The sequence below is a fragment of the Pogona vitticeps genome, chromosome 5 (genome assembly GCF_051106095.1).
Source record: "Pogona vitticeps strain Pit_001003342236 chromosome 5, PviZW2.1, whole genome shotgun sequence".
Classification (NCBI taxonomy): domain Eukaryota; kingdom Metazoa; phylum Chordata; class Lepidosauria; order Squamata; family Agamidae; genus Pogona; species Pogona vitticeps.
In genome coordinates this window covers 98835279-98845787 of record NC_135787.1, presented here as the reverse complement: position 1 = coordinate 98845787, position 10509 = coordinate 98835279, and the positions used below count along the sequence as shown (strand labels likewise).

Here is a 10509-nt window from a genome sequence, read left to right as displayed (position 1 = left end):
ACAAAACTCTACTCACAGCTGTGTTTTTGTGCAGACTATCTGCACAGGTTACAGAATGGGTTAATTCGGAGTGTTCTGAATTGTGCCCCAAAAAACCTGTAGCCCTATCATTGTGCCCAAAAGGAGCAGGACAGCTCTAAAAAAGGGGTCACTCTTAAGTCAAAATACATATGGACACTGCAAACCAAATAGCACTAAAGGTTATCCACATTGTGAGCTATTCTAGTATAGATGTGTCCTGAGTCTTATTGAACTAAGTTGGAATATTATCTCTCTCAACCAGGGGTCTCCAAAGTATGGCCGACAGGCCACATCCGGTGGAGCCTGGCCTTTTTTTATCTTGCCCATCTGTGTGTGTGGGTGTGCGTGGGCAGGTGTGAGTGTGGGCGGGCAGGTGTGTGTGTGTGCGTACAAGTGGGTGGGTGGGAGTGCGTGTGCGTGTGCAGGCAAGTACATAGATGTACGCTCGCATTCCTTTGGCCCTCGAAAATATTGCAAATATATTATGTGGCCCTCTGTGTGAAAAGTTTGGAGGGCCCCCCCATTCTAGACAATCAGAGGGTTGCACTGGTAGCCCATTGGATTTTTCACCGCAAGGATGTTTAGAATCTGCTTAAGGCTACACACTTGGGAAAGTGTGAAGGCAAGAGGAGAAGGGGACGACTGAGGATGAGATGGTTGGACAGTGTCATCGAAGCAACCAACATGAATTTGACCCAACTCCGGGAGGTGGTGGAAGATAGGAGGGCCTGGCGTGCTCTGGTCCATGGGGTCACGAAGAGTCGGACACGACTAAACAACTGAACAAACAAAAGGCTACAATCGTATGCAAGCATATAGGATCCAGCTGCATATTTCTGAGACCTCCTTTATTTCAGTGGAAGTTGAGCACTGAACATTTTTGCTGAGCAGTGCAAAACAAAGCAAAATAAAACAGGCTCACGGCAGGTAAGATAAAGTGCACCTCTGGCATTTTGGACTAGCCATATTTGATTGTCTCCCCAAATGCACTGTTGCAGTGCTTCCATACAGAGAGTTCCCAAAACCAGTTATGAGAAGGCAATGTACAACTATTTTATGTTTTCCTCCTTCACTGATTTTTTTTTTTAGTAGGAACATGTATGAAGCAGTGAGAAAACTCAGGAGGTTTACAAAAGTGGCATGCCTGTTTAAAAAAAACATGATTGAGGCAGGATAATTATGCAATAAAAGCTTTCTCTAGGAGCTTCAGGTTCTATTGGACTTTGGTAGAAGCCAAGCCTTTGCCTTCCCTTCTAATCAGAGTCCTGAGATTCGAAGTGGCAACAGCCCACCTAGTGTGCAACATCTATTTTTTTTTGGTAACACAGCAGTACAAGGCAACTCTCCTGCGGAGGGCATTGTGAGTCCAAACGTCCCGTGCAGAGACTTCAGAATGGGAAGCACACATGCAATCAGCTTAAGTTTAAATACTTTGGCTTAAGGAAGGTTCAGACCAGGCTAGCTGACTTCTCCTGCCTGAATCATTATGAGTCACAACAGAGCTCATGACATACTGGCAACATTTGCTTCCTGTTCTCTCTCTCTCTCTCTCTGCCATAGCCAGCCAAGCAGGGTTACACAAGTTCTTTGCCAGCTGACATCAGGACGGACTTTCCATGCAGCGTGAGCTACTGGAGCTCTGCCCTCAGCCCTTCGGCCCAGACTGGCTCCCTCCCTCCTTTCCCCCTCCCCACGCTGCATTTCATTGGAAGGCCTTGGGCCAGGCCCTTTTAACATAACCTACTTCACAGGCTGTTTGGAGGATAAGGTGGAGAGAAGAGCCATGCACGCTCCTTAGAGAAAAAGCAGAATAGAAATGTAACAATGAAAATAAATTGGAATCGGGGAGGAGTAGCTTCTCTGACTCACAGGTAGAAGTGGTGCAACCAAATTATTTGAAACTTGGCAGTGCAGGAGGAATGGTAGGGGAAAGGATGGTCTGAATTGATTTTGATACAGAATGAAAAGAAGTGGCTTATATAAGAGTTATAATTCTGATGAGTGGGCTCCAGCAGCTTGCCAAATATTTTGGTTTTTTTTTTTTCTTTCTTTCACAGACACTGTGGGGTTATACCCAAATAGCTGACAGTGCACTGTGTCCTTTGGGAAATGGTTTGTGGCCTCAGCTCAGAGGAGAGACTAGTATGTGATTTTGCCTCACAACAATGTAGCAGGTTTGCAGCTTTTAACATTTTGGTTTTCATCATTGTTATTACTGCTTTGCTTATTTAAGGCCACTGAGCTTATAAGGTCTCTCCTGGAGTAGGCTTAGTAAGCACATCTGGTATAGCCAGGGAGGTAGGGAGTAGGGCCAGAGTGAGTGTGGCTGATTATCTGCAGGGCCTTGCAGTTGTCCAGAGAGAGAGATTTGAAGCCACTTGTAGCTTTTGAGGCCCCTGTGCATGCATGGACACCTGCAGGAATTTTTTCCAGAAGTGGCAGAAGCTGCCTAGCTAAAAAATCTGACAGCACTAATGAAGAGCAGAAGAGGTATTGTGATATTTGCAAAAGACATAAAATAAAACCAAGAACCTAAGAAGAAGGAGCAGGAAATAGATGAATATAGCACTTAAGAACAGATTGACCATTTTCTGGTATTAGCATCCTTAGTATAACATTGACAATTTCAGATTATATATTAGGAAAAAAGTCCCTGTAAAATAAAATCACTCAACTTGGTGTCACTGGGAAATGCTGTCTGGGCCGATAGTGTGCAATCCCCAGAGGTTCAGCAACTACAAACACTCAATTCCTATGCCTTGGAAGGCTGAATCTGCTCCCACAACTCCTGCTCACCAATCTTTTTTCTTCCAAAAAATATCTTCTAGAAACCTTGGATGGGGGGACCTGTCTTGCCCTCTGGTAGCCAGACTTTTAAAAAAGTAAAGAAAAGAAAAGAAAGGGGGTGCAGAGTGCTGGAGGCCTCTCAAAACATGGCAAAATTGACTTGCACACAAAATTTAGCAGATGTTAGCTGATCTTCATTCCATTTGTGTCAATTTGGAAGCCTGGAATCAAAACCACCAAAACAGGCATATCTGTACTAAGCTTACTCTTCTGTTGCTTGCCAGTGGGAAGACCTGCTGCTTGGGTACTGTTTTTCCACTTGCAGTTGCAAATACTCAACTCTCTCCCTCCTATTTTCCCACATAATATACCTTGGGAATGTTTGTAAATTAATAGGAAGGTGAGATTACCCACAGAGTTTGCTATCCACACCCCTAAATTTTGCTGTCTGGGCAACTCAGAAAATCCCAGGATCTACATTGTGGCAACACCTGTATTAGACCAACTGAGAGTTCTTAAATCTTTCTGTATTTCTATTATCACCAGATCACTTTATCAGGGAAAATGCCACAAATGCAGGAATTGGAAGAGGAAGCAGATACAACCACAAATTCAGCATAGTCACAGTCTCAAATTAAAGGTGGTTTCTCTTCAAGGAATACATACACACACTCCATACGTTCCTTACTGTATTTCACAGCCTTGCCTCCTGTGATATAACAATACTCTGTGGGTATAACAAAAACTCCTGTGGGTATAACAATGTTTTTTAATCCTTGATTGATTGATTGATTGATTTAATCTGCATAAATGGACAACATAATCTAACATTTCTTAGACTTTCAAGGGAAGAAAAACTCAATTAGAAAGTTCAGGCTGCTATCTTTTGTTGTGAGTGGATAGGTCACAGTGATACCAACTTGCCCAATTGCAGTTATACGAACCTTCCAGATTTCTGACTTTTTTTTAATGGGGCAGTTATCAATTCCTATAAGAGATGACCAAAACAATGATTTTTAAATGAACACAAATATTCCTTCTCCAGGAGGGCCTAGCGTGCTCTGGTTCATGGGGTCATGGAGAGTCGAACACAACTTAACAACTAAACAACAACATGCCCATTAAATCAGTGGGAATTTAGTGAATCAGCTCCTCATAGGCTCCATTAATTCAAACTGGTCTCATTTCACTGTGACTTACTATGATAAAGCCAGGTAATAATCACATGCCATCAAGTAAATTCTGATGTATTATCCTTTTCAGTTAGAGTATTCTTATTTGTATCAATGGAATGTATGGAAGAATTGACTCACAAATATTCATTGATTCACTGGGCCTACTCTAGTGCAATTTACTATATTAAGCAACATGATTTTGGCCACTGAAAACTATAGGCACAAGCTAATTGTTTACAAAACAAATGATAAGAACTATGGCTGTCATTTATCATCATATCTAATAAGAGCTGAAAAAGCTGGAGGTTCTGGAATTATGATTCAGAGGGGATTGCCCCCTTTCCCCTCTGTTCACACCTGCCATAATTATTGTTAAAAGAAAGGACACTTGCAAACAAAATAAGGCACCAAAAAAGACATAATTTAAACATATTTTTATTCAATGAATTTTTTCTAGTCTTTCTCTATTTGCTTAAATTTGCAGTCTTAACTGTGAAATTAATTAAATACCAGAAAATTAACAGGTGTCCAAATTTGAGGTCTCCTATGAGCTTGAAGCCTTCTTTGTCAAGATAGGAATGGGAAGTAATGAGAGATTTGTGGGGAACATAGGGGTTCCAGTGTTAAATTTACTTTACCAGATAAGCTTTACTTATACCGTTATTCTCTTGGATGTTCTATATATATTTCTTGTTCATCCCACACATTTTGATCTTGTAATTCATAAACAAAACTGTATCCCTCTAGCTGAGAAAATCCAGAAGTTCATTTTCTCTTGATCTCCCTGCCTGCAACCTAGCACTGGAAAACATGCAGGGGTTATAAAGGGCGGAGGCCACTGCTGCTCTGGGTAAAATATGAATCAAAAGGATGTAATGATTCCACGCTGAACTGCATTGAAACACTCAGTGCCTGGTTTCTCTAACAAGTCCTGCTGAACCACCCACTGACAAGGAGGGGATCAGGACATGGATCCTGTGATACCAGATAAACAATCTGCGGGCTTCCCTCCTTCGCTGTCTGTATTTATATTAGAAGCATAATTTCCTTCCCAGAGTCACCAAAGTGAAGGCACATGGATAGCACTGAATCAGTTAATAAGAACAATAACAACTATCCAGAAATTATTTACTAAAAGATATTTGTGGACTACTCAGAGGAAAGAAAGTTATTTGTTGGTTTCAGTTTCCAGCCAACTGAGAGGCATAAATCAACAATCTCTCTAACTTGCCTTGTCCTCTCCCTAGTCTATGTGCTTATCTTTCTGTTTTCCTTTGTGTGCAGCTTTTTTCCCTCCTCTCCCCACCTGGTGTAGCAATCTATTTCCTTACTAGACTCTGTGTTATGTGAAGGAGACCAATCAGCCTGTCCCTTCCTGTCTCTCCCAACTTGTAGGTGTGTTCACCCATACTCACCTGAAAAAGTTAGACACAGATGAAACACCTTCAGCCTCAGGGAAGGCAGAGAAACTTCAGTCGGATACAACAGCCACAAGTGAAAGCCACCAGCAGAGCCAGGTTGACAGGGAAATACTGACCCAACAATCCAGGATGTGACACCAATCAGGTAAGATTTTTGGGATTTTTGCCTCTGAGTTGTGATAAAAGGAGAAAAACTGAGCTCCGTTGTCACATTCCTGGTTGAGTTGAAAGAGACGCGTGGGGCCTTGCACAGAAATTCCAGCTGTGCTGTGTCAGATTTAATCAAGAATGTAAATGGGTCGGGCAGGCAATAGCAAGGGAAGAAAGAAGAGAAAGGACTCCACCATTTTAAAATGTAGAGTGAAATCCACGACTTGTCTTTTGTTTCCCACCCCCCACTCAGGGAATAGTATTTCAGGGCCTGCCTAGATTGCTGTTGGATACAGTCTCTCTGTAAGTACTGCCTTGTAGGGGTGCCGGGTTTATGTCTTAGCTTTTCTATCTGCCTCGGGCAACAGGTGGGCCTGAGCCACACCTCCTTTGTGGAAAAAACACGGAACATATCTTTCTGTATCAAAGCTAGATTGCCTGGGCCCAAATTCTAATTAGTCAAGATTTGTACAGGGAAGTAGCCAGATGTGAAAATGTAACTATTAACTCCATCTAGATCAATATAGTTCTTCAAAGAGCGAGTTCCATAGCTGCTAAGTGAGTCTCATGTGAGCCTCTTGGTGATACCTGGGGCATGAAACTTATCTTGTTCCCCATAAGGGTAGATTTGAACCCACTGGACAGCATCTCCTTCAGCTTCTTATCGCCCTGGGAGATGAGTAATTGCAGCATCGCCTCCCTAATTGGAGGGCCAACTGAGGACAGTGGTCAAGTGGAATAGACTGCATTTGAACTCTGGTCAGCTTTCTTTTTTCCCTTCTGTTTTTTGTTTGCTTATGTCCTGTGACTTTTATGGCATGCAGAGGAGATGGCTGTGATGACAAAGAGGTGAGGGATTTGCTCAAACCTGTAGGAATTTCTGACTTCTCTGCCTCCATCGGTGACCGCATTGCCTCTTCCTTATGGGAAAGGCTTTAAGACAAATGTGTTTCTCCTGTATCTGTCTGTTTTACCTTTCCAAATACAGTTAACTTAAGGCTACTTCTGAAAAGAACCCCACCCCACCCCTGTTTTATAGTATCACTATAAAAATATCATTATGGAAAATAACTTAAACAAAAACTTTTTATTGGTCCACTTTTCTGGCCAAGATCCAACAGTCTGTTTTGGTAGCTAGTTTTTGCTGAATGGCAACTGCTTTCCCCTCATACTTCTGGTACATGGATGCCAACAATCCCACTAGAGAGGGTTCCCCAGCCTTCCAGAGCAATTTTTTGGGGGCTTACAAGAAGCAGAGAGTGCAAGTGATCCTGGTGGAAAAAATGCGGGGGGGGGGGCAGTGAGATTTGTGTTGCGAAGACATTGGTATTGGAAGACGGTCATGTACTTATGCAATGCCAGGAAAACAAAGATTTCCTTGGACTTCTGCTTGCACTCATCCATAATGGGGATGTAAGCCCTTGATATTTCACGATCACAGTTGAAAAAGAGAAAAATAAAACTTTTCTCCTTACCTGAAGAAAATGTGAGGTTTCTGTGTTTTTCATATTTTAGAATTTACCTCGGAGGAAAAAAATGCAGAACTGTTTGTTTTTCTACAAAAATGTGGTGATTTGCACAAAGTATATTTTTCATGATAAATAAATAAATAAATAAATAAATAAATAAATAAATAAATAAATAAATAAATAAATAAATAAATAAATAAATATAAGGATCTTTAAAGAACACAGATGATTTTTAAAATGTAAAATCGGTGTTTAAATGCAAAAAATACCCTATGTTTTTGGGATAAACTTTTTTATTTGATAATGATGATGTTAATAGGGGTACTAATGCTAATGAACAATACCTGGGGTTTTGCTGTCATGCAAGAGTGAAAAATCTCATAGCAGTTGACAGATTTCTTAACAGGGCATCTCAAAATGTTAAGACACAGTTTGTTTGGTCAGGGAAAAGAACATTTGTTAGTATTTGAAACATCCCTAATCCATGCTCCTAGAAGCTTGCTTGAGAAGATTTCTAGTCTTTCCAGAATGGGTCTTTAGGGTATGTAGGGGATTCTAACCCAAGTTAGAAAACAGGTCAGTTTTCATACTGTTGCTATGACATCACGTGAGAGAGAGAGAGAGAGAGTGCACCAAAGGCTTGACAGCTTGGAAGGAAGAGAGATCCAAATACCTGCCAAGTATTGGTTGTTGAAGAATTGAGAGGTAACTAACTCTTTAACCAGTTACATTTGAAGGGACCAGTGCCAAGGGGAGGGATAGTTGTGAACAAGCCCGAACATGCGTTGCTCCCAAGATAAGAATTTTGGAGGGTCTTTCAAAGCAGCCACTCTGATCCAGCTGGTGAGACCTGTTCATATAGCTGATGGGTGTGTCTGTGTTAAAAAGAACATCCAGACTAGAATGAACTTAATGGGTTTTATCTGTTGATGCATATGGACATGTGTATCTCCCAAGCTCAGCAGTTGTAACAACCCACATGCTCCACAAATTATGGACTGGAGCCAAAGTGTATTTTTCTCAACAATAATTATACAGTTGTTTTTCTCTGTTTCTCCAGGATTGAGTAGCTTTCTTGAAGACAGCACATCTGTTGAAACAATTCTTTCCCAACACTCACACTAATGCTTTGTCATTCAGAATCCACTTTTCCCCCCAGGCCAGCTAGCATGTCAGTTGCAACAGTTAATGATGTGTGGCATGTAACATTGCAAGTGTTATGGCTGCATACCTAGTAGACAGTATCCATGACATCATTGGTGATGATGAGCAACACAAGTCCTCATCTTGCCTCTGTCATTTTGTGATTTTTCAAAAAGAAATTTTTATTATCTGATTTTATTAGGCACAGTCTGCAGAGTATATATGAAAGTAGCTGTCAGCATAATTCTTGACCATAAAAAGACTCTGTTTTATCTGAACCACAGCACATGAAAACCTATAGCCACATTTAGTGGCTATCTCCCCTGTCTAAAAGGGTATAGAGGTATAATTATTCACTGCAGCACACACTGTCCATCCCATTATGTGGACATGAGGAATAATACTTCCAGTAGTGAACCAGGGTTAGCATGAGTCAAGCCACATATTTTAATATAAATAAATAAATATTTTGTGCAAGTGGCTTGTTTAACCCTTTTCCTCCAGGTGGTACTTCATTCAGATGGGATCTCCCAGTTGGCGCCATATACTCCTCTGTTCTTTATTTGTTCTTCCCTCCAAGCTTTATATTCTTTCTTCCTTTTCCTTTCCTCTGTCTCACCCCAATTTGGTGGTTTTCTATAGATTTGTCTTTTCCATTCTTTCTCTGCTTATTCTCTGGTTACTCGAAACTCTACCCATTCCCCTGTCCAGGGATCTTCTTGTATCAAATCTACTAAGTCTTCTCTTTGCTCTGTAATCTCCTCCTCAGCCCAACACCCCTCTCGCTTTTCCTCTTTCAGACTGCTCTGCTCCTTCTTTCTATCCTCCTCCTTTCCCACCAAATTCGCACCCCCTAGTGCCTCTTTACTTATTTCCAGTTGCTTTAACCCTCTTTCAATGATTTCTGTCTCTTCTGCTCTGTTGATATGGGAGTTGGATGGTACACTCTGGAAAGTATCCCTAGGTTTGCTCTTTTACACAGGTAAAAAAGATCATTTAGTCCCTGTCTCTCCTCCTTCTGTTTGGACTTCTTTGGGTTAAACACAAGGTCCCTGAAAAACAGTAAACAAACAAACTTCATGCAACTTTTTAGTTTACCCCCAAGCATCAAGTCAAAAGTGTGTGTTCAGGGGGAACCACCTACGATATTATTAAGTCATAGTTAGTTACTTTACCATCCTCACCAATTTCACTGAGAGAGAAATTTCACACTCCTACAGATCAGTTGGGACTTCAGAGTGAATAGCTAGGCTGCATTATGACCCTGCTTTGTTTTAATTGTTTTAAGAAAGACACAGATTTTCTCCCTCAAAAATAATAATAATAATAATAATCATGTAAAATGTCTGTAAAAAGGTCACATGCTGAAGTCTTTCATAGACAAGCACTGAGATACAGCATCAGGATATACCATGCTCTTTGTCCACTATGAAATAGGTGTCTTAGCATTAAAGTTAGTGAAAAACAGCTAGAGGGGAAGCCGTATATGTTTGTTGCTGCAAGACCATTAACTAAGTATCTTCTGGTCTCTTACAGACTAATATTTATGCATTTGGAACTCCAAATAGAAGCTGTGGCAGCAATCTGATGATATAGTAGTGGTATTGGCCTGATCACGCCAGCCATTCATGTGACTGCTGTCATGTCAAATCACTGTGATAGCTCTGCATGCAGTTGGTGCTTGATGCACAGAAATATTGAGCAAGATATTGGCTTAACAATTGCATTATCATATCAATATAGTACATTGAAAGATATACAGCAATATATTGCTTTAGAAGTTTTCAGAAAGGTTTTGCAAGGTTGTTACAAAGAAGTTAGGGCAGAACATTATTGGCTAATTGTAGAATGGCTGACCTAAGTATCATGGGTGTTAGCAGTTGACAGCATAGACAACAGCAGTCAAGGGATGGAGTCATGGGCCCTGGTGCCCATAGAGTCAGAGCTGTCATCCTTCCACCTTTCCCATGCTGTCTGCTCCCCAAATCAGTAGTCCAAAGATAAATTGCCTCAAGTTGTGTGCAAAGCAGAGTGGCAGAAACAGACAGAAACACAACTCTCCTGTACTTGTTTTGTGGCCCAGTGGCCTCCATCCGTGCATGCTAAAGCTAAATGGATGATCCAATTCTAGATACAGTGGGGTCTCTACTTAAGAACGTCCCTACTTAAGAACAATTCTACTTAAGAACAGCTCCTTTTGCTAAATTTTGCTTCTACTTGAGAACAGAAATCCTAGATAAGAACAGGAAAAAAAACCTTTCCTGCTCTTTTTTTAACCTTAGGTCATCTTAGGTTAAAAAAAATTCTCCCCCTAGTGGTAGAGTACGTATTAACCAGCTTTGC

General features: G+C 41.1%; 1 protein-coding gene across 3 annotated transcripts in view; it reads left to right on the top strand.

The window, feature by feature from the left end:
• Window positions 1-1797: 1797 nt before the first annotated feature.
• Window positions 1798-10509, top strand: part of ARHGEF5 (Rho guanine nucleotide exchange factor 5) — a 90350-nt gene continuing 81638 nt past the window's right edge. Inside the window, exons 1-2 of one of the 3 annotated variants that reach the window (XM_078394136.1) lie at window positions 1798-2195; window positions 5379-5549. The gene's annotated coding sequence lies outside the window, so the exon portion shown is untranslated. Of the gene's footprint in view, window positions 2196-2328; window positions 5550-5611; window positions 5858-10509 lie in introns of those variants that run through there. The other 2 variants (XM_073000928.2, XM_073000930.2) reach the window with 2 other exon arrangements.